This window comes from Anticarsia gemmatalis, chromosome 21 (genome assembly GCF_050436995.1).
Source record: "Anticarsia gemmatalis isolate Benzon Research Colony breed Stoneville strain chromosome 21, ilAntGemm2 primary, whole genome shotgun sequence".
NCBI lineage: Eukaryota > Metazoa > Arthropoda > Insecta > Lepidoptera > Erebidae > Anticarsia > Anticarsia gemmatalis.
In genome coordinates this window covers 6300288-6323643 of record NC_134765.1, presented here as the reverse complement: position 1 = coordinate 6323643, position 23356 = coordinate 6300288, and the positions used below count along the sequence as shown (strand labels likewise).

General features: G+C 33.3%; 1 protein-coding gene across 2 annotated transcripts in view; it reads left to right on the top strand.

Annotated features, from left to right (window-relative positions):
• Positions 1–10366: 10366 nt before the first annotated feature.
• Positions 10367–23356, top strand: part of LOC142982140 (atrial natriuretic peptide receptor 2-like) — a 61959-nt gene continuing 48969 nt past the window's right edge. Inside the window, exon 1 of one of the 2 annotated variants that reach the window (XM_076128487.1) lies at positions 10367–10499. The gene's annotated coding sequence lies outside the window, so the exon portion shown is untranslated. The remainder of the gene's footprint in view (positions 10500–23356) is intronic. The other variant, XM_076128488.1, reaches the window with a different exon arrangement.

Sequence of the window (23356 nt, the reverse complement as noted above, 5' to 3'; positions counted from 1 at the left end):
ACGCTGAACGTGTCGTAATTTTGGCTGTCGTGTCGCCGGACGTTGCGCAGGTGTGTCGTACACTTAAGTTTTTAAGACTAAATTGACCGATTAAGTTAATATTGTGAGATTATCCCAAGGTGGGATATCTAAGCAATTTTTTTTAAGCATAACGCGCGGTGTCGTGTACACTTTCTAATTTGTATTTATGTCAATATATGTACCTTTATTTGTGTTTGAATATACCGATTGAGATATAGGCAGTCGAAACTATAACATCCTGTATTGATTTCAACAAAAAACAGTTATTTTAATATCCAATAATAAATCTACAAGAGTGAAAATAGTTTAAGTAAAAAAAATTACAAGACAATTAGGTACAACACTTCCATTTAGCGATTATTTTTTCTTACACATAAAAGTACGAAGGATATCTCCTTTCCCCCATAGACGGTTCTATAAATTAGAAAGATCGTGTGCCTCCTGGAGTTGTTTACCTAAAAAACTAAGGTCAATGCCCTCTGAGGAAGTAGTCAATATCGGTAGGTTTACCGAGGATATTAATATGTCCATCATGCCGGATAGATATTAGTTTTGGTAGTTATTTTCTAATAATAATGTTATCATATTTATTCAGACAAAGGAGGAGATGAATTTGGTTATAGATTGATTATTTTAAAGCTACTAGAGATCTATTTTTAAGTTAATTGAATAGATTTACCAGTAGCTCGATTCTCTGCTACTATCGACTACCGACAACCGAACTGTCATCGAGAAATTTTGTATGAAAATCTGATCAGCGCCTCTGACGGGTGTCGTAGGAAACATTTTGGCAGTACATTCTAAATGTCAAAATTTCGATAGCTAGCTGGTTGTCGGTATTCGATAGTGGTAGAGAATCAAGGTACAGATTATTTTACTTCGTTTTCTGGACTAATGGAAATCCAGTATGGCGATTTCCTATTACTATCGAGTAACGACAACCAGCTAAAGAATTGTATATTGAATTAAAACATAAACAGCGCCCCTTGCGAGTGTGGTTAGTACTATATTTTAAGTACTCTCAGTAGTTGACATATTGTTCATGCAGACTATAGAAAATGGCGCTACTGAAAGCAAAGATGATTTAGTAAAGCAGAGTCTATGAACATAGAGTATAGATTTAGTAACATATTATTATATCGTTACCATAAATATTTCGCTAAATAGCTAGAGCACACCCTGTTAGGTACCTTTATTATCTTAATAATTAATGGTCTGTATGTATTCTTAAGTAATGCGGGTCTAAGTAGGTGAAACCTAATGTATAATACAATAATATTCAATGTGGAACAGAAAGTACTTGGAAAAATGACACTTAATAAATGATGGAGAATAACATAAATAATATCGTGTATTTCATGAAGTTTCGAAAGTTAATCAATGTTTGTCTTTTTGTTGCGTTGCTGTAACTCACAGAATGCAAGAACAAATGTATAACAAAAATATAAATCTGTACCGTGTTTTTTAAGAAGCAAACAGCAAAATGGATAGTAAACATATAAAAATATACATACATAAACTGTTAAAACATAACCCTCCTTTGCGCAGTCAGTTAAAACATGTAATAAATGTTCTCTTAGGAATCAAAAATCATGCGCAATTATTTTGCATTTGTAATTTTCCTCTGAATCTATGTGTATTAAAATCTAACATATCCGTCTATAGATAATAAAGCTCTCTAATATTGTTTATCATTGGTTTGCACAAGTACTACTGAATGGATACAAGAGCACTTAAGATGTTTCAAGTGCCCTCTAAAGTCAGACTCCTTCAAGTCTCTCTCATGAAGATGGATGCATTGATCTTGATATACAAATATCCAGAAGATGTGACATTTCATTATGGAACAACATTTAAATATTTCTAACATACATCCCCTTTTTTACCTGTAGGTCTAGGCAGAGGGGTATGAAATACTATGTAATATCTATGTAATAGGGGGCGAGCCCATTGCCAAATATTGGTCACCGGGCAGTGGGGAGTTCAGAGTAGATTTGTATACAAACAAATTGACCCTACTTTGATGCAATATTAAAGACTGTCTACTAATATCGAATCCAACTAATACCGTTGCTATACGGGAATATTTTTATGTTATAAACGAAAAATTAATAAATCAATCGAATAACATATGACACATTTTATCTCTTGACAGCTTGGTCCAGAGATAAAATGTATAAAAAAGATAATAGCAGTCATCCACATACAATTTGTCTGGTAATACCACAGGCTAAAATGTTATACACCGGGTCACATCATACGAGGTCTGGCTTTCAGCCAAATCGTTTCAGAAAATACTGCCTAATAAGCATTGAACAAACAAAGGACTTTCCGTACTAGTTTTAGTCTAGTCTGAGGTAAAAAACTGGACTGTCTGTTGGTGTTTTTTCAGGGCCTGAAGTCTATGTCCTATAAGATGATAAGGAGAAAGAATAAGGCCGGAATATGGGGTCAATGTAGCATGGAGTGGGGTGGAAACTGGTAATTTATTTTGTGTTATTTTTTTTTTCTAAACATGTCTCAAAGTGATCCTACTTTTACGAGAACCGACCTGTGTAAAGAACAAAAATACATACATATGTATATAAAATCATAGTGAGTATTCATATATTATTTGTATTCATATATTGAATTTACTAACATCCTAGGAATAAGGCAGGATTTTGATCTTGACACGTTTAAAATAACAATAAAGGCATCTTGTTAATAAAATAATGCACGTAAATTATTTAATTATAAGCTAAGTAATAACATCGTCATACCACCCGTGCCTATTAGCTGCCAATTTCCTTCCAGAACAATCTCTTGTTTCCAAGTCAAACGTAGCGCCGATTCCGAGAAATTTAGACAAAAACAAAACTGACTAATATGTACGAAGCTTTTTCTAGGAATATCTGAGTTTGTATTATACGCGGAATCATGAGTCTAGAAACATAATGAGATATTATTTAGGCATTAACGACATACGGCGACTATTCTCTTGGTGATTAATTATGGTATAATTTTATTGATGTTGGAGTAATATTAAATTATGATATCATAAAGCTCATATGGAGTAACTAACTATAAAATTAACATTTAAAATTAACCTAGCTTTTTCCAAGAAAAAACCTTTTCATGTGTATAATCATGTACAAGATTTGTTTTCGGACATCGTTGATACAAAACCATTTTTCAGAAATACATACAATTAGAATGCTCTTTGTAACTGTATGTCAATATAAATTCGATAAACATAATAAATTTCTATTCATCCGTAAATAGTCGGTAGATAATTACTTCCGAACCAAAACCCCAAATTCATTTAACATTCAAAGCCAATGCCCATATCAAACCAAACAAACGGGTAAAACAAAGTTATAAGTTAATAAAATAACTATTTAATTGTTATCTAGCCAACCAAAGGTCAGTATATAACTGGTAGGATATCCTACTAATATTATAAATGCGAAAGTTTGTGAGGAAGTATGTTTGTTACTCTTTCTGTGCCTCGATTCTCTACCACTATCGACTACCGACAACCGGCTAGCTATCGAATTTTGACATTTAGAATGTACTGCCAAAATGTTTCCTACAACACCCGTCAGAGGCGCTGATCAGATTTTCATACAAACTTTCTCGATGACAGGTCGGTTGTCGGTAGTCGATATTAATAGAGAATTGAGCTACTGGTTAATACTACGACTACGATGAAGTATGGTATGTAGGTAGCTGAAGACCCAGAATAACACATAGGCTACTTTTTATCCCGGCGTTACCGAAGGATCTGGATTTATACGAGAAGGGTTTCCGCGTGGACGAAGTCGCTGGCGGCCTCTAAGTACTTAGGTATTAATGTGAAAGATTCTAAAGGTGGATATATGTATGTTTGTAACTCTTTAACAAAAAAAACTACGGGACGGATTCATATGAACTTTAGAACACAAATACTTAGTTTATAATCTGTATTAACACAATGGATACTTTTTACGCCGCTAAAGATTTTCACGCAGACGAAGTCACAAGTGAACACTATAACTATTTAATTGTTACCAAGCGGACAGAAGGTCAGTATATAACTGGTAGGATATATTCTAATAATGGACATGATCCCTGGACGGGGATTACAGGCTATAGATCAGACACACGATGCGAATCGCAAGTAGGCGTATTACACAGTGTGTGGGGGTGTAGGATGAATTTTAAAAGTATTTTACTAGGCCAACTGTAGCAGTAGAGTTATGTTTCTACTGAGTGTATAAAAGTGTGATGTCCTTATTTTGGGATTTATACTATATTTCTGTAGCGCATTTCTGTATAATCGCGCTACAGGAGTGAAATTTTTATAAATCGATACTAATGAGTAGGCAGCGAAAGTTTAAAATTAATATCATCTCATCAGGAATCCGTTTCTCCATAGATATTCGGTTGCCATTATTGACTAATAATGGTAGGAAGTCAGCACCTGTACTCACGTGGATTTTAAAATATTTGTCCCTATTTATTTAAATCTGTTCTACCGCTTTGCGTATGCTTCGCAGACAGACTTTATTACAGACTCTATTTTTTTATAATTTATAGATGCCTATTTTCTCAGCTCATTATCTCTTAGCGTATGCATATCTACGTGGTCAGTATTAACATAAACAACGCACATGTACCTTGTAGCTATATTTAACTTCATAGAATAATCTAGGATGATTGAAGTGCTGATGGAAATGGGACTCGATTTCCGCCGGTTATTTGCGGCGAGAACTACATGCAACTCTATAAATACATCGATGTGGTTGGATTGCAAGGTATTCAGAATTAGTTGGGTCGTGTCAAGGTCAAGAGTGGCAGGAGGTATGGAATAGTTATGATTAATATTATATTAAGACCATTAATTGCTGTTCGTTTCCTACTTTCTCTCAGGACTAGAGAAAGCACTGCGTCCATATTGTAGTTCCTTATTTTACAAACACTAAAGTATGAGAAGAAATAATAGAAAAAGGTAAACAGAAAATTATATAATTACTTTTCTTCTCTTAGGCAAGGTCCTTTTTCCGAAATTAGTAAAGCATTAAGTGCACCGTGCTGACCAATCACAAAATCTTTGTAAAAGAACTCTGAGATATACAAGGTTACTTCACCATGATTTCCTTAGCTATTAGAACCAGTGATAATTATTTCCTATACACACATAACTTTAACAAGTAACTGGCTGGTAGGACTTTGAAAATTAAATGAAGCTACGGCTATAAAATATGCAATCAATAATGAAGAAAAAAAATACACACTAAAAATGACATTCTGTGTTTAAATTACTCGTCAATTTGTTTAACATCAAACTTTTAAATGTCTTCGAACTTAAAGCGTTCGCTTGTAAACTAATTACAAGTTGAGACTCCTTTTAATTTAGTTTCTTTTACGAGAACATAATACTGTTATTACTTTAAAAAGTATGACAACAAAGTCGTAATTAGATTACAGGTATTTTTTTAAAAAACTTGAAGTTTATTTTATACTACGTTTTTGAGTTTAGAAAATCAGATCAGATAAAAATTAAGGTATATTTTTCATACTTACTACTTATATCTATTACCTGCTCTTATGAAGTTACCTTTGCCGTCTTATTAAAATAGACAAAACTCACGGTCATTTTATAAAATTTTGATTGGTTTTGTTTTATTTTATTTTAGAGAAACACACTATATTGCAGTCATAACTAGATAATTTTGAGAGTTTATTGATAATAATAAACTACTGTAACATTTTCTACAAATCAAATGTTAGCATGAATCAGAATCAAAAAACCGTACCGCATTTAAAACTTTATTTCAGTTAAATAAATACTTCAAATAGTACGTGCTCCAAATAAAACCGATACGATAATAGGGTTTTGTTTTAAACCACGTTCGGTCCACAATAAAAACAAGCTAGTTTATCTCTACGGGCGGATGAGCCGTAACTCGTGTTAAAGGCTGCAGATTAAAGGCTTTTAAGGCCGCTATTTTTGTATTCCTACATTTCCTTTCCTGCTATCTTTACAATACATTTTAAAAACAAAGTCTCCCGCGCCGCTTGTCTGTGTGTTTGTCTGTCAGTTTGTACGCGATAGACTCAAAATCTACGAAACGTATTTTTATGCGGGTTTATAGCATATAGCAATTCCCGCAGAAAAGTTAAGTGTATAGTCTGTTTAGGTTTTGTGTAAAAGTGAATCTAGGGGTAGTCTGGTGCATCTGTCACCCCTACATGACTTTTTTAATCAGGTGATTCCGGGGCGGGTCTTTAGTCAAAAGGAAAGGTAATATCTAATGTCATTGTTATATCATCAATCAACTTGCGCTACGTTTGTAATCCTTTTGAAAGAACAAAAGTTTATTTATATCACTCAAAGGTTTGGATAAAAATAGACATATCTTCGTATTTGGTAACCTTTTGTCTACTTGTGGCTATAAAATTAAATCGTAATCAGTGAACATCCGTCACTAAATTGGGTTTTCGGCTTGAAGAGATTCATTAATTGATATGAAACTGTAATATGGCGATATTTGTGTGTGTCTATCAGCCAGATACTAATAGGTCCCTCAAAAAGTATAGTCCAGTAGCTTTTAGTCGCTACAATGCTTAATTAAGTAACTAAAAACTCGTATATAATTGTTAAGTACTTAAATCTGCGTGAGGTTTTAGTAAGTTCACTACAAGACCCTTCGTTTACTTTTTTTCTCTCTATAACGCAACTAGTTTTAGCTACAGTAATTTGATTTTTAGTAAATAAATTATATTGTCCCAAAGTTGGGCAAGGGTCTCCTCCCGCAATAGGGAAGGGATAAAGCCGCGAGACCAAATCTGATTTTTAGTATCTTCTTTTACATTATCACGACAAGAACAAGGATAACAAAAAATCCGGAAAGTGTAGAGGGACAATCAACAAGATCCTTGAAGAATTGCTTGAAGTAGCGACACTTTGAAGCAAAAAATAAAACAACCTCAGACATTGTTGATTGTAGTTCCTTAGAACAAAACATTTTTATTATTCCGCGCGTGGTTCGTTTCAGGAAATCCCTGAATCGTCCTCTTTCACGGTCAAATTAACGTCAAACAACGTTAATTTATATTGTTTACGGAAGACGTTGTTTAGTGGGCTTTACGCGACTGTAAATGTTTATATAATTGTACCGGGTATTTACTATATCTCCTGTTTATTTGACCTGAATCGACAGTGTTTATAAATGTGGCTTTACAGATCTATTCGCGTTCGGTAGATCTAATGACACCAAGTATAAGAGCATGCTTAATACACATTTTCAAGGGATGGTTCGGTAAGGTTTCATGCGTCTGGTAAGAGGTATATTTACCTATAAAATACCCTTTCAATATAATAATACGTACAAAAAATACATAACTATAACCATTTTGGCCCTTAACCGGGCCCCAGTAGTTTCTATTAAGTGAAAGTCTAGCAACTGTTCACGTCAAACGTCCACATTCTTTGAGCGGCTAGAACAACTTGGACACTAGGCTGACCACAAACTAAAGAATAAGAAGGAGATTAGATTTTAGAATCTACATATTCTTATAATCTTTTCTTTTATAATCTTTTCTCTACACGGAAAAGCTCGATATTTGGGTACCTCACGAGCTCACTGAAAGATACCTAATGAACCGTTTACTCATTTGTGATTCTTGAAGTCAAAGAGATTTTATTACAAGTTCATACATACTATAATGCGGAAAGACTTTTTCCCCGATCTAATATAATAATATATTCTAATCTCCATGTTTATCTATAAAATAATATTCTAGTGCATTATATTATGCATAAAGTTAAAATATTACTGATACACTGCGTAAGCAACGTCGTAAGCCACGTGTTGATGACAGTACACGAGGCTGCAACGGTCTCGTGCATATCGACTAAGATAAACATAGAAATAATCTTTACACTAGATATAATAACTTAACGAGCATGCTCAGTCATTGCGATGCATTTATTATAATATTGATTTTATTACAGTAATATAAATAATATAAAATAATTGTAATCCAAAAATGTTCCATTGCTGGGCAAGGGTCTCCTCCCGTAAAGAAGGAGGGTTTAGGCCTTTATTGCAATATTTGTTTTTAATCTTTACTATTTTAAATAGATTATAAAAGTAAATATCAAGTTAGTAATACTCTTATTTCGATTGAATTTGAGCTTATCACATCAAATAAAATCCCGAAACTCAGTAACATCTAATTGCACATTAGCTCTCCAATAACAGCAATACATAATCTTGAAATACTTATTTCCCTTTAACTCTTGTTTTAGCTAAAAAAGTTAAAAGTTTATTATCATCCAAACCATTTTACGATCCGTAACTTTATAAAATAACACATAAATCATCTGAAAGCAAGTGCTCCCTTTCATATGGCAGATAAAAATGACGCTTGAATAAAAATAAGCGTAAAACTCGGTCCGCGTGGCGTATGAAAGCCATTGAATTTAATGTTACAGTAGAAATAGGTGGTTATCTGACTGTTGATGTAAAGCAGTGAGCTTGTTTTAATGTACTTAGTTGATTAATGAAAAGTACATTTTTAATATCGTGTTATTTCAAATGCTGAGTTTATTTTTTTTGTAACGTCGTTGAAAGTTATAATAGCAAGCGCCGTGTTTTTTTAATATACATCTGACTGTTGTGAATTTTAATAAATAAATAAGGTGTATGCCATATGATTTGATCCATGGTCGTGTAATTATTTCGTGGATAAAATTTAAATTTGAGTATATTACAACTTAGAGTAGCTTCTAGATCTTGGGAGCATTATCTTCAGTCAATCCGCTTTTATTTGCTAGTGACGTAATCGTGATGTCACTTGTCCTAAGTGGCATTTTATTGGCATATTAATTCGGTAATAAAGCTCATAAACATAGTTCTGTTAGTCATTAATCATCAAATATAGAAGAATATAGGCAGTAGAAAGTTTGAGAAGCTCAAAGTTTTCAACATCACAAACAATACATAGTATAGAATTAAGTCTCTTATTCTGTCTGCCGCGGTCTCTCAAAAACTTCTAAACGGATTTTAATGTGGTTATCAACAATAGATAGAGCGATTCCGAAAAAAAGTTTAAGTCTATAATATTATTATGTTAAAATTTTGTGTAAAATAACTATTTAAGTAGGACAAAACCGGGGCGCGTTAGCATAACATTTTTTGTTAGCTCGTGTTGTCCCACTGCTGGGAAAGGCCTCCCCTATTTTCTTCCAGTACTCTCTATCTTCTGCTATGCGTGTCCAATTAATACTAAATGCATCTAGATCGTCACGCCAGCCAGTATAACATATTTTATCATAATGTGAATTGACGAAACGTTAGAAAGTTTTGTAACTCAAAAAAATCCATTTGCAAAATCTCTCATTCCATCTAGCCTGACTTGTCAAGTCGGTATGTATTTCAGCAGGTACAAAATAAAATTCATGAAACAGTCTCACTGTGTCATTTGTGTAGACATTTGCGAAAAGCAGAGCATATTTTAGAATAAAGTTTAGTAATAAGGCAAGACGTTGGAACTCTCTTTTTGCTTTTGACTTTAAAGCAAGCCAAGACTACCTATGATAAAATATTAAGAATATTTTATATTAATATTTTCGATTTTCACTAAGATAATATATGGATTTGAAAAACTCATTTATTTATTTTCAATACATTGAGCTTGCAGATTGAAAAACTTTCTTTCATGCTGAAAGTTATTTTCCTTTCTTATTGCAATAAAATATATCGAAAATATTGCTACATTTTTGTCAAAATAAATGTATTGTGTTGTAAGACCGTAATGTATTAAGTTTATTTTGGAGACGAGATTCCGCGAGGGCACGTAAAGCCTCCGGTTCCATTGTCATTTTACATTCAACGGTTGTAAAGGATGATATAATTAGATCCTGAAAAATTTCGCTAATGCCGTTCAGTGGATTTTACTTTTTAATTTAAGTTGGATCATAGTGATTCTAAAATAAAGATTTCTTTTAGTTGGTATGCATCCCGCAAAGATAAAGATTGTGTTCGTAATTTAAAGTAATCTAAATACTACCGGATAAGGCTGTTGTGATTTTAAATACATATAAAATAGTTGGTGTAATGGTTAAAAAAATTAACCTTTAATAGAAGTTGATGCTCTGAATTTTTATATTTTCTTTTTCTTTGAATCTATATCGCAAAACTGTCAATGGCTTTAAAAGTGCTTAAAGAAAAAAAAACTTGAAAATAAAGTAAATTATAAAAGAAACAAACACACCCTTGAGCAAGGCGTGATGTCTCATCGATCAACGTGGAATTCCGCAAGCCTCCGTGGCCCTCCGTGGCATCTATAGCCACAGTGTGATTCGTAGCACAGTCGCGCCGCGCCCGTAGACCGCTACGCCCGTAGCGCCGGCCGCTACGAATGCGTGACGTGTGCTACATAAACAAGTGTAAACTACGTTGTGAATGTGAAAAGTGACTTTTTGTGAACTTGTTCCGAGTTTCAACGTAAGTTTTGCATTGTTTTGTTTATTAGAATAATTGTTGTTTTATGTTAATTTATGTTGCGTACTCTATTTTAAGACACACTTTAAACTTTCGTAAACTATACCGCATCTTTACTGCTGCTATTTTGTATAAAAGCCTTCTTTAATATGAAGTTTTCTTTCGGAAAATTATTATTATTATACATAGTTTTTTCTACTCCAACTATTGTTTCCAAAAAAGTTTACCTGAGTGATTGTTACGTCTAATTTTCTACAGTTTTCAAAATGCAACTGAATTTTTCTTGGACCGAGACGTAAGGTGTCATTGGCAAGTTGTAAGTGGAAGTAGGTCAATGATCTCTGAGAAGTAGGTAACGTTTCGCTTACGTGAGGCAAATTTCAACAGGTTCTAGATATATGTATGTGTGGAGTCTTATGGGATCGGAAGGTGAATTTATATAGCGTCTTCAAAGTTTTGATTAAAATACAGTGTCAAGTGAATATGCGATGAGAATAGTAATAAGCTTGTTAAAGTTATTTTGGTTTTATTTACTTTTGTATTGTTTTCAGTTTAGGTTTCTTTTTTAAATATTTATACAAAGTTCATTATATTCTTTTTTTTTAAATTTATACGAAATCGATTTGCTATATTGTTTATAACTTTATATTCGTGAATCTGGATAAGATACAAAATAAATAAAACTATGGTTATTGTAAAAAAAAAAATTCGTAAAATCTCTTTTTAAAGGATGTGTGTTTAGCATTTATTTTTTTATTTATCTGATTTATTTTTTGTTGTCCACGATTAAATATTTTTGTTGTAAATACGGATAAAAATGAATAGTTTAATTATGATATAAATGCTCGATTATTGCCGCATTTTATAGGATTCTACATAGTATCGATTATCATTTAACTTATCTTAATATAATAGTAGATAGAAATATAAAATATTTGTTATTTGTATACTTAATGAAGTTTTCTCCGAAGTCAGCGGTTAGGGTTTGTTCAAGTATTTTATTTCCGATGCGAAAATTGCACGTTTCCAGTAACTTCATAAACTTTATGGCTAAAGGAAGTATTGGAGAATTTATCGTTGAGTTTCTGATCGTAAAAATACATGTATAATACATAAATGTACTTTTAGGAATGTGCTGACGTCATAGGACATGATAGTAAAGGAACATTTTATGACGCTTTATAACTGTAACTGATTGTATTATTATTTTACGGAAGGTTTAAAATAGGAAATTTAATTAATTAGAAAAGTAAAACAAACTTCATACTATAAATGCTTATGTCTATCTCTTATGCTTTCACAGCTTAGCAGATTTGACACACAGATAACTGACCGGAGACAAACTGAGGAAACCTTTTTTGAGCTGACTTTTTCACGAATTTGTTTATACTTTGTCCATATTGAAGCGGTTACGTGAGTGTCAATCTTTTACAAATAATCATGAAACCTAGAAACATACAAACAAATTGATATACAATAAAACTGTTCGTATCTAAAAATCTATACTAATATTATAAAGCTGAAGAGTTTGTTTGTTTGTTTATTTGTTTGAACGCGCTAATGTCAGGAACTACTGATCCGATTTGAAAAATTCTTTCACTGTTAGATAGCCTATTTATTGAAGAAAGCTATAGGCTGTATATCATCACGCTACGACCATTAGGAGCGGAGTAGTAATGAAAAATGTTACAAAAACGGGGAAAATTATGACCTATTCTCTCTTACGTGACGCAAGCGAAGTTGCGCGGGTCGGCTAGTGTTGAATAATTCGCGAACAATGGAATATATAATATTACTATAACAAAAATCGCGTTTATCCAACTCATGCTGGATGGAGGTTGTAAAGTCCCGTCATAAACTCGAGGTATTATAAAACAGTGTGAACTAACTAACTAACTAATAATACCCGGGTTAACACGCGCTCAAAACTTTCACAAGCCAAACTAACTATATCGTGATAAATGAATATTACATTCAAAAGAGTTATTTTATTTAAAATTCATGCGCGGATATTTTATTTTATTTTAAAACTTTTAGAAATTTATTTTGCTAGTTTTTATTTTATTTAGCATACGCTTACTGGAAATCGAGTATTACGAGTATTTGGATGTATAGGTATATTTATATTTTTGCCTGTTTACTAATAACAAACTCTGCCCACTTCGAAATCAAATAATCGTATGTGAGCTGTCCAAAGGCATATAGGTATTTAATTTTTATTTTCAAACATGCTATAATTCGCTTCATAATAAGAATATATCTAATATAGTACGGCAAATTACTTCGTTGAGAGTCTCGGCATGCACGACATACCAAATTATAATTAAGAATCCGGTACAGTTCAAACAAAACCGCAGCGGAAGTCTGAATTTGTAACCTTCCATCAGTCGCACACCTTGACTATAAAAATATGTATAATACTTAAAAAAATATTTTTTTCTTAAAATTAAACACATACGAGTAACAGTTAATATAAAATTACCCGCGTAGATTGAATCCCACACAATCAAAGCCTTACAGAAGCCATTTAGCAGCAATGCAGCCTGCATTCAAAGCATTAATAGTGTCTGTGTGGCTTACAGCTAATTGCTACAGCAGATGGACTTAATAGTCTATTACGAAGAACAAGACTTGCTTACGAAACTTACACTTAGTTTCCGTTTAATGCGTTTTACTTTACCTTTGCGAAGAACGGTTTAGAATGGTTTAGTTGGGTTGCAGTTTAGGTACTTTAGTTGTGAGTTCGTTTACCGCAAGATCTAGGTATCCAGTGTGTTGGTGTAGTGTTTGAAAGTGATGTGGCCACAGTTACTTCACTGCGATTAAGCAGTTCCGGGCATTAGAACGAATAAATAGACAAATAAGCCATAAGTGCTGCTTGTTTTTTTAACTGGAAGTTGTTATTTTAATATTTCATACCTATATTAAAATATACATATAAAAAGCTTTTTTTTTTGTATTTTTTTAGACATGTACACATCCTAATAAAGCTGATATACCATAAAATTAAAATCATTTCTGGGATCCCGGAGGCTAAAACTATTTATATAAAATACTGATGTATCTCCTGTCAAGACAGTTTAACAAATGCATTAGGCTTTAAGAGCATTTATGATCGACTAGCTGACCCGCGCAACTTCGCTTGCGTCACCAAAGAGAGAATGGGTCATAATTTTCCCCGTTTTTGTAATACTTTTCGTTGCTACTCCGCTCCTAACGGCCGTAGCGTGATGTTATATAGCCTATAGCCTTCGTCGATAAATAGACTATCCAACACTAAAATAATTTTTCAAATCAGACCAGTAGTTCCTGAGATTAGCGCGTTCAAACAAACAAACAAACAAACAATCAAACAAACAAACAAACTCTTCAGCTTTATAATATTAGTAAGTATAGATATATTTTATTATGAGATATAATTTACTTGGTTGTTTATTTATTTTGTTTACATAACATCGGTCATTGTATTTGTATATTAAACCGCAATGCTGTTAATAAACAATTCGTGAAGTAAATCCATGTATGAAGAAATTGTATAACTGAGACTCATTTTATATTCATATGCATAAACATCGTGGTTATTTACCTCAATAAAACTTTCCACCAGTAGATTTTTATTCTCGAAACTTATTTCCATATTCTAAATGAAAATTGGCGTCAAAAAACCTATATTTCGCCCAGATATCCTTATAACGTTGGAACACATTCCCGCTTCAAAACAAACTTATAAATAGTGCCCCAGAGATTTGGAACTGGGGTAGACGGCCAACAGTGGGAAAAAATTGCCGAATTTATCGTTCACATACGTTTGTGTTTGTGTAAAAGAAAATATCGGGTCGGAAATCTGAGGAAACAATGTTACAAAGTATTCTAACTCTCGTTTCTTTCTATTATCTCGAAAACCTATGAAAAGAGAAGTAAAGCCTCCGAAATTACGGGTCCTATTGTCTTGTTAGTTACTTATTCGGTATTCGAGGAAGCTTAACAATGATTTTTATTAATACGATTGGTAGGCAAGTCACGCTATGTTGTATGAAGGTCGAATATCACATGCGTGTTACAAGAACTTACAAGGTTGTTTTGATAATAAGTTTCTTATATAATAAAAAATAAACTTTGTATCTTGGTAAGGATTTGGTTCGTGTTGGAAAACAAAACGTTTGCAGTGTTTTCGTGTTGTGTTTTGACAAGCAATGATTTCTATAAACTAAAAAAAGAGAATCGGCTACAATTTATGGTACTTTTAAGCAATCATCATGACACATTTGCAGGTGATGAAAAATGCAGATTGACATTAAAATCTATTCTTATTATTTGTATTTTGCACTAAAAGATTGTTTTCCAAGGTCGGAATTATACATTTTACACCATAGCTTAGAAAAATAGTGTTAATATAGCCGAAATTGATATTGGAGTAGATTTTATAGGCTTTATAAAATAAAAGAAATCATTCGGCGACATCAATCTATTCGCTCATACCACTTCATTCCCAAGTTTATGAACACATTTGTATGTATAACCATACATAATTTACATGTATGTTTTGGCTGATATATTAGTAATAGAATGCGGGGAGAATACAGAACAACAATAAAGTTATGAATTCACAACCCTTCTTGTACGCAAGTAAACATACACAAGTGTATGGAACTTTTATCATACATACATACATTCATTTGTGTGACGCAATGGTTAAAGTGATCGCTAAGAAAATGATAGTTTTTTAGTAGTCACACCACATAACCGGTTATTTGTCCTCTAGAAGAAGGAGGCACTAGAAGAAGGATTTTTTTTTCATTTAATTTTTATTTACTTCTAGCTGACCCGCGCAACTTCGCTTGCGTCACATAAGAGACAATGGGTGAGAATTTTCCACGTTTTTCTAATACTCTTTACTGTTACTCTGCTCCTATTGGTCGTAGCGTGATGATATAAAATATGCTTTTTTTGACGAAAAATATTCTCAAAATTATTTATGTCTCTTAATATAACGAAATCGCGCTAATGCATATCCGCCATTAAAACAGTTGCCATGACAACGGAATTTTGTTAATTCAGTGTCATTATAATATTGAATATTCGCGACTTCGTTCGCCACCTTAATTTTCCCGGAAAATGCGTCATTTTCCCGGGGTAAAAAGTAGCCTATGTCCTTTCTCGGGTATCAAAATACCTCCATACCAAATTTCATGCAAATTGGTTCAGTAGTTTAGGCGTGATTGAGTAGCAGACAGACAAACAGACAGACAGACAGAGTTACTTTCGCATTTATAATATTACTAGCTGACCCGCGCAACTTCGCTTGCGTCACATAAGAGAGAATGGATCAGAATTTTCCATGTTTTTGTAACAGTTTTTACTGTTACCTACTCTGCTCCTATTGGTCGTAGCGTGATGATATAAAATATGCTTTTTTTTCACGAAAAATATTCTCAAAATAATTATATCTCTGAGTATAACGAAGTCGCGCTAAGGCATCTGCCATTAAAACAGTTGCCATGGCAACGGAATTTTGTTAATTAAATGTCATTATAATATTGGTTTTCGCGACTTCGTTGAATTTTCTGAATTTTCCCGGGAAATGCGTCATTTTCCCGGGGTAAAAAGTAGCCTATGTCCTTTCTCGGGTATCAAAATATCTCCATACCAAATTTCATGCAAATTGGTTCAGTAGTTTAGACGTGATTGAGTAGCAGACAGACAGACAGACAGACAGACAGACAGACAGACAGAGTTACTTTCGCATTTATAATATTAGTATGGAAGTATGGATTTATTAAATACCATAAAAAATTTAAAACCGTTGCGTGTGTTTAAGTACGTAAATAGAATCTCCCGCAAGTTGCGGTAGTCTTGTTAAGCAAAAAAAATCCGCTTAAAGTTTACGCTCCCTCGCAAAACATTTAATGAACACGTATTTCAAACAAAAAGGATTCCATTAATTTACGGTGAGAAGTTTTTAAAAGTCAGTCACATAAGCTCAAAACAAACGGGTATCATCGTATTGTTCGTGGGCGTACACATGTTCGAATATGAGTTTTATAATGAGAGTCAAACACACGGATATAGATATAGCATTCGTGTTTGGAAAGGTCAGTGTGGTATTTGACAAGTTTAAATTAACTTCGGACGATTTAATTTTACTTTGATCTAGTTCTAGATCGCTTTTAAATTGTATTCTCTCTGTAACTATACCTAACAAGAAAATAGGAGTTGAAAATACAAACACAAAATTAAGGGTTTTCTCAATATGAGCTGGCAGAGACTAAATAATGTAGTTTGACGATCCTGAAATCTGTGTAAAATATCATCATCTTGAAGTTCGAAATTTATCCTATAAAAGCACAATTTGGTCATAGGAAATATTCTATCTTATGTTCCATGAGCATAGGTATAACTTAATTTGTAGTGTAAGTATTATAAACATACGTGGAATTATGATCTTTGTTTGGCTTATAAAATATTAAATAAGAATCTATCTAATTGTTGCACATATAAAGAACTAAGGTGAAGTTGACCTTAAAAACTTACGAGTATTAATAAATAGCGACTAAAGCATTTCACATAGGTACTATAAAGTCTCAAGTGGAAGTTCGCAAAGGCGTATAATAAACAAAATCTAAAATTATCTGAAAGTTGCCCAGTGATAATGATTGATTTTATTTATACAAGGACCTTAAACTTTAGCCTGTCCCTCTGCGAACTCCCGAAGGCTATTAATATGAAGTTTGTAGCTCTATGTTTTATTAATGTTTGCTATGTTATATTCATGTGTGGTTTCTGGAAGTAAATGTACTAACAATATATGAACTGGTATGTAATTGTTATGCATTGAGGTTGAATGATTTTGTTATCATAAATTAGTGGAATATAGTTTATTTGTGTTTATAGAGAGTTGAAGCGCGATTCTGTACCACTATCGACTATGGAAGACCGGCTAGCTATCGATAAATGTTGTTGTTGTTGTATAAAAATATTACCAACGCCTTAAGGTTACTCCTAGAAACAATTTTTGCAGTGCACTATTTTTGGCAAACTCTAGTAATTTTTTTGTTTGAATATCGCTACAGATTTTGTAGGTTTGATTCTCGATTGTATTTGAATTAATATCACAATTGGAAGTGACATTGCAGATTTTATCAGCATATAATTTTAGTCCAGTAAAAACTATTCGCATCTTTGCTGTAGTAGGGTTTTAATCTCGGTGAGAATACCGAAATTAAAAAAGCTTAAGTTTTTAGCCGTCATGTAAAAAAATATACGCTCTGCTAAAAATATAAAATGCCCTAAAAAGTTATTTCACTTTCTACGCTGTACACGTGGCGAATGATGAAGCACTATTTTACCTCAAAATACTAAAAATATTTCACCCACTTTTTCTTAATATCACAGACGTGGTTTTACGTTAAAATGTTACCTTTTAGCAAATATGCTTACGTCACTACTTTGTGCGAACAATTCTGGGCTTAGCGGGCAGTGGCCGAGAGTTAAGCCGAGCTTAAACATGGCTTAAGCATAGTTTTAGCGTTACAGACTTGCGTCCAGACGTCAGTGGTGTAAAAGTTTAGATGGCGAGGAAGGGAGGACGAGATTCCAGGGTGAAGGTCACATATTACTGTCTAGGCTACGAAGATTTTTTATTGATTTGTGTGAGTTCATTAAAGCTGTCTTTTTATACAAGAGAGTTGTAAAGGGTCAACGGAAATATAAATTTAATATTGAGTGAAATGTATTGTGATATCATATCTGATTAATAATGTGCAATAAAGCTAAATGGCTTTGAGTCTATAGAAATAGATCGAGCTACTTCTATTATAATACAATACAGGATTTAATTTTTAACAGTTGTTTGGTAGCGAATTCGAAATTTTGAGACGCTACTGAAAAATTCCCGACGTAAAATTGGATAGCATTTTATCCAATTTGGGAACCGGTTTCTTTCCCCCCCTAGAGGTATTTGGGATGGTGAAAATTTCCTAATATTTCTCTTATTGTTTTTTTTTTATCAACGCTATTCTTTTTTAGAGTTATAGTATTGTTTTGATTAGGTTTTACTATGAAAAGTGACTCTACAGTCTGTTTGTTAGTGTTTGTTTCATTAACAGACTGCCTTATGAATAAAATTAGCGTAATTTTTAACTAGGTTTTCGGGCTTAAAATAATAAAGTGTATTTTGTTTCAAGGATAAGCTCACTTACTTAAAACCTAAAATGTTTACTTTTTAATAATTTCTTATAGTCATAACTTATCGATCAAAATAACATTGTTTGTTTCTCAAGGGCATGGAGAATTTGACAATTTTGACATTATTAGCCAGTAAAGGAAAAATAAGTTTTTCAACCTTGCAAATAATATAAATTGAAACCGAACCAAAGAATATATTATAAGTAAAGCTTTGCATAACATTGATGGTGATACGAGGGTACAAAAAGCAGCAGCTATCTCCATAAACATATGTTTACTGTCATGCGCCGACAAAGAAACGAAATAAACTTGAACGGCTACATTTTATTCGATATAAGGTTCTTCAACTGATTCTCTGATAGGTTACTTTTGTAGGAAACTTGTAATACTTTGTTTCTTTTTTACCCGTCTTTGTTAAAGAAGGGAATTTCCAAGTGGATATAATATCATGTTCACTTTTTGTCTTATTGCTTTCTATGGAGCCAGTTATGTGCCGAATTGGACATGATTTATGTCATCGTTATCGATATAAGGTGTTAATTTAAATTTAAAATATGATATTTTTTGGTTTTTAATAATTTTGGACATTTTGCACCGCGTTTGGTCATTTGGCGATGTCCCAAAGCCAGTTTTGGTGTATAAACGGAAAAACATATTTTCTTTATTTACATGCAGATTTATGCACTTGCGGCATTTTTATTGTAAAAAACATTTTTCGCAGTAAGTACGTTCAGTTATTATTTATTTATCGGTCTTCAACCCGCATTTGGTAAACATGGTGGATCAAATCTCTCTCTCTTCTCTATAATATAAGGGACGCATACATTGATAAAATAAATTTATTGGTGGTTTACTTTTTCACGCATTTAAGCTTGATAAACCTTTTACTGCATGTTTAGCGCAGTGGTTAACATGGTCACCTCGCCGCCGTGTGGCGTGTTCGAATCCTACCCGGGCAAAATATTTGTATGACGAGCACAAGTGTCTGTTCCGAGTCTGGTTGTTAATGTATCTATATATGTATTTAGTATTATATGTATTATGTACGTTTATCAGTTATTTGGTTATCATAGTACAAGTTCTGCTTAGTTTGGAATCAAATCACCGTGTGTGAGTGGTCCAATGATATTTATGTTTATAATAGATAGCTGATGAAGAGTTGGTTTGTCTAATACCAATATTTTCCGTGGGATGAACCCAGTTTATAATAAAAGCATGTAATAATATTGGCGTTTAGTTTAGTTGATGATAGATCACTGCGTGGGTGGCTTGTGATACAATATGTTGAATGACAGCTTGTGGGTGCGGACTATAAGTTATAGTGAAACACTTTGTATCATATTACCTGCTTATAAGATTAAAAGGGGTGGTTATTGTGTCATAATAAATATGTTTTATTAGACACGGATATTTGAGAGTATGATCGTTGAACACTGTAGTGTGTTGTATGTTTTTGTTGATCTTACATAAAAAGGGATTTTAGGTTTTTATGAGAAAAATCGTTTAAGGTAGGCATGAACTGTCAGCCGAACCACAAAGCTATTAAAAGACATTGATATCAATTATATTATTACTAAACAACCATCTCCAAATAATGCTGTCAAAGACGGTCGAAATTAGAAGGTTTTAAATCATCATAGTCTACTTTAGTATCCTAGTGTTCCTAGAAACCAACCAACAATATTATTTTGCTGCACTATCAGCATATCTCTTCAAATTTTCACACACGACTAGCGAACAAACTTGCCAAATTCCAGGGTAATTGACCCGAGGAGACATACGGTGATCAGACGTCTCCCCACTTTACAACCTTTGGCTGGAGTCCAACTGTCGAGTGCCGAGTATTGCCGAACAAAGCCGAGCTCTCCCGAAACTTCCCGAACACTCATTCATTATTACCTAAACTATTGTTAGTACTGACGAAGCAACACTTTTTTCTCAGTTCGTTCGCACAGTTTGAGTGTTTTTTACAGGCTTGTTTACTATTTCTCCTTTACGATACTCTAAGAAAAAGTAGTAATCATTGTTTATTTATATTATTATCTCTTCGTCGCCTCGGTGTCGAGTATCTTCTGCGCCAAAACGGTGTTGTATTACATCGTTCAGCTTTCATAGTCATTATAGTTAGTGCTCAATAACTCTGCTTGTTCAGAATTTGTTTTTCCTTGTTATAAAATAAATGTATTTTCTTGAGAAAATATCAGCTTGCCTACAAAGTATGAAGAAAATTGTATTGTGCAAATCGAAATAGAATACGCTGGCAGCCGCCGTAGACTCGTAGCCTCATCGTAGCGGTCTACGGCGACGACATCTCATATTCGACTCAGATATTTTACGATCGGCTACAAATATTGTAGACCCATCTGCTACGAACGTAACATTGTAACTTTTATAGAAACAACAGGATGAGTTCATAAACTGTAGATTGTTTAGGTAATGCACTGTAATCGTTCGTGTATTAATCAATTAGAAGTATCCGGGCGGGTCCATCGTAAAGTTTATGCCGTTTATTTATTGACACGGAATTTTTTACTGCTGCCTTACGTGGAGGTTCATACCTTCACGTAGAGCAGCAGTATAAAATTATAATGAGCTCATAACATGAGGATAACATAAACAAAACAGATTCTCGGCACATAACAGTCAATCGATAAGTAAAAGGAGTAAAAAAAATATGTAGAGAAAAGTAAAAACATTTATAAATTGATTGGCTCAATTTGACAGTAGTTTTGTAATTTTGAACTCCCTTTTTTAATATTTTACTGCATATTTCATTGCTGTAGGCCATAAATAATGTTACCTAGAATTATGATATTTCAACTTTATGTAACGAACATGAATTCTATTAACAAGTTAAAAACAAAGCAGTTGAAATCTGAAATAAAGGTTTTATTCCAACAAATATTATATCCTTCCAGGTAGGACGTATAATCTAGAGTGACCTGGCTGCTGCCAGGATCAATAACAATGTGTATTTTTAAAGCGTCGCTTCAGGATTATGTCGTATAAGCTCGTAACATCGCTCACGTATGTGTATGAGCCGATACGCCAATTAGCGCTATTTACACTAGGATTACTTGAATTGCAGTTGTCCGTAAAAAATAATTAACTTATGTTTTTGAGAGGAAATAGCTATGTGTTATCTCTTTTTTTAAGTTGATGTAGCAGAATGTAAAAAATATTTCTGAGACTTTATATTATTTTGCTCAATATTAAAAACGGTAACAGGCATAAAACAACTAAAACAGACAGAAAATTTGTATAGCTACAACAAACGTATTTTTTTATTATAGAAGATGGAATGAAACCCTTCGTGCGCGAATCCATCTCGCACTTGTCCGGCTTTAAATCTTGATGCTGATCCATCAAGATACTTCTACAAAGTCAGTAATTAGTAAAAAAGGTATCAAAACTCTACCCAAGAGTATAATTACTTACCTAAATATTATGAAACATGCCGCAAAGTACATAATATCTGTGCAATCATGTCAATGCAGTTTGCAATCAATAACCAATAAGCAACAACGATCATTAATAAAAGCAAAGCTCGTTGTAATTACAAAATCAATTGGACGCCACGCAAATGGATTTCAATCCATTTCCTGTTATCTGATTAAACCGAATGTCGGATGACAATACAAAGTGATTAAGTGCAGTAAATTAATGCTGTGTTGTGCGTTGTTTCAGTCGAGAAGCGTAATGTGATAATGACGATTGGTTGGTTTTGGATTACAAATAGATACTTGATGCATTCAATCTGTGGTTTTACAGTCCAACTACTAGTATATAGTATGCGTAGAGTATGCATGATTCAGAATTTAGAACAATAGTGACCCGCAAGGCTCAGCATTGACGGTCTGTGTGATACAAATATTTTTTTTTTTAATATTCAGAACTATTCATTATGATATAATAATATGTACATAAATCGTGCATGCCAAAACTCTGAACTAACATGTGTTACTTAAGTTTTGTGGGTTTATTAGTCCTATTTTATCATATACAAACGAACGCTAAGATGGTGACAAACTGCCAACGGCTTTGAATCCAAATGAAAATACCTGGAATAAGAAAATTGTTTTGAATTGTGACTATAAGTGTAGATCTTTACTGTGATTAGAAAACTATCATCCTTTCGTCCCAAACGTTAATGACGATAAAATAATTGTTTTTTAAGGTTTTACCTTCTGAGATTAAGGTTTAAAAAAAAAGATGACGAGCAACTTTGACAACAAGTTAGTTTAGCAAAATATGTATTTAATATTCGCCAAAACGTACATTCTCTACTGATACTCCATATGGGTAATACATATTTTGTGTAGCCCATCAATCTTACTAAGTAACAAGTAAGAAAGTTTGTAGGCATGTCTTACGCAACCCTTGACGGAAGACGGGGTATGTTGGTAATGAATTTCTTCCGTAGTTCGTGGTACTGGGTGATGTGAGTGTGTATCGTGACGTGCGTCGTTTGTTTCGGCTCCGTCTTATTCTTTGTGACGTGATTAATGTCGCGTGGGATGTGAAAGGGTTGGTTAGATCATTTTGGCGAGAGTGGTATATATTTTTTGAGGTATATGATTTCTTAGAGCAGATGTGTGTACCTGTTGAGTCTGTTAGTATTTTCGTTCAAGAGTTAAGTTAACTTATGCACTTACCTTACACATTTAGATAAACTA